The sequence below is a fragment of the Podarcis melisellensis genome, assembly GCF_964234715.1.
Source record: "Podarcis melisellensis genome assembly, chromosome: 4".
Taxonomy (NCBI): Eukaryota; Metazoa; Chordata; class Lepidosauria; order Squamata; family Lacertidae; genus Podarcis; species Podarcis melisellensis.
Genome location: NC_138531.1, coordinates 34955717 through 34957935, shown reverse-complemented (window position 1 = coordinate 34957935; position 2219 = coordinate 34955717).

The following is a 2219-nucleotide window of genomic DNA, read 5'->3' as shown; positions in this document are numbered from 1 at the left end:
TCTGTTATGCTCTGTTATGCGTCATTCCTGCACCGGTTGGACTGATCTTTCTGTCTCTGAGCTTTCTGTTCAGCTACTCACACTGCCTAGTCCTGGGGGAGGGGAGCTCAGGAATGCTCACACACTGTGTCTTGTCAGCTGTTTCTACTTCCTCTTCCAATATTTCCCAGCTTTTCCCCTCTACATTCTCTGAACTATGACCACTGTTGTAATTCTATGTTGTCCTCCTGTTCTTGGGAAGGTTGTGTAGAAGGGGAGTGGCCCCCGCCATTCCTCTTCAGGCCAGCCCCTGACACTGCCCTTCACATCCCCACCACTCTGGCGGGAAGGTAAACGGCGTTTCCGTGCGCTGCTCTGGTTCACCAGAAGTGGCTTAGTCATGCTGGTCACATGACTTGGAAACTGTAATCTGGCTCCCTGAGCCTAGGCTGCAATCCTATACATATTTACATGGCAGCACACTCCCTTGAACAGAATGTGACTGGCTTGTGAGCAGACATACTCATGATTATGCTGGAAGTAAGGCTTTTGGAGATCAGTGTCCTTTTTTGCAGTACTAATATTGACTGATATTTTGCTTTTGGGGTATTTGATCATGAATTAAATTTAATAAAATACATGTTTCAGTTAATATCACTGATTTTAGGACTGTATAATGAGATTTAGCACTGGTTAGAACATTTGGTTAGCACTTTGAAAACATGGAGAGAACACATAGTTGCATTTTAGAGGTTTGGAGAAAAAAATGAGAAAGTATGTCTCCAAAATATGGCTGTTGCAAAAGAATGAAAAATCTTGTTTCTGATTGGAGTGTGACATAGATGACATTTCCTGTATGCTTCTACCAACCTCTATAGGCCTGCCAACTTTCGCTTCTGTTCCTTTGCTGCTGTGACTTATATATCCTTTAGCAAATTACTTGGCAAAGGAAAAAGCAATACTCTGGTTTTAGAAGCCAGAGTTGTTGGCTGTATTTATTGAGATTGATAGCCAACCTCATTCATTCAGGCTCAAGCCACAAAGCATTTCCTTGTCATATTTATGTTCCTAACAACTCTCTCTGTAAACTTTTCATAGCTTCTGTATTCCCTTTGACTATGGGAGGCTGTTAAGGGCAGTATAGTGGCTGGCAGGGGGGCATATTTCTAATTGTAAAGGAAAAGATACAAATGTTTTTTTCCACAGATGGTGCACTCATCCATTCACAAGTGGAACTTGACACAATGGCCTATGTTCATCCAACCCATTTCTGCTTGTGCAATAGGACAGTTCCTCCTGCTCCTTCTTCTGCCCATGCCCTGCACCTTCCCCAAACCTGCTCCAGAGAGTTTGGAGAATCCCTAAAACAGATTTACTGGGTGCATGGGAGAAGAAGATTCTGTTGCACAAGATTCCTTCTCCCAGGATACTCATTTCATTCTCCATCCCACCTCATTCCACCATAGTATTTGTTTGTCCTTCCACAAATTTTGGGGCTCTGGGCTTATTCACACTTCCTCTTTTCCCCAGCCTCACTCACCTCACAGAGTGTTTGTTGTGGGGGAGGAGGGACAAGGAGATTGTTAGCCACATGACTTCCAGGTCATGTGGCCAGCATGACTAAGCCACTTATTGCGAAGCAGAGCAGTGCATGGAAACGCCGTTTACCTTCCTGCCAGAGCAATACCTATTTATCAACTTGCACTTTGACATGCTTTCAAACTGCTAGGTTGGCAGGAGCAGGGACCGAGCAATGGGAGCTCACCCTGTCACGGAGATTCAAACCGCCAACCTGATCGGCAAGCCCTAGGCTCTGTGGTTATAAAGGTAAAGGTAAAGGTACCCCTGCCCGTACAGGCCAGTCGTGTCTGACTCTAGGGTTGTGCGCTCATCTCACTCTAGAGGCTGGGAGCCAGCGCTGTCCGCAGACACTTCCGGGTCATGTGGCCAGCGTGACGAAGCTGCTCTGGCGAGCCAGCACCAGCGCAGCACACGGAAACACCTTCCTGCTATAAAGTGGTTCCTATTTATCTACTTGCACTTAGGGGTGCTTTTGAACTGCTAGGTGGGCAGGAGCTGGGACCGAATGATGGGAGCTCACCCCGCCACGGGGATTCGAACCGCCGACCATACGATCGGCAAGTCCTAGGCACTGAGGGTTTACCCACAGCGCCACCCACGTCCCATGGTTATACTGGCCCACAAAAGCCCATGACACACATACCAAAAAAATCTTTTGT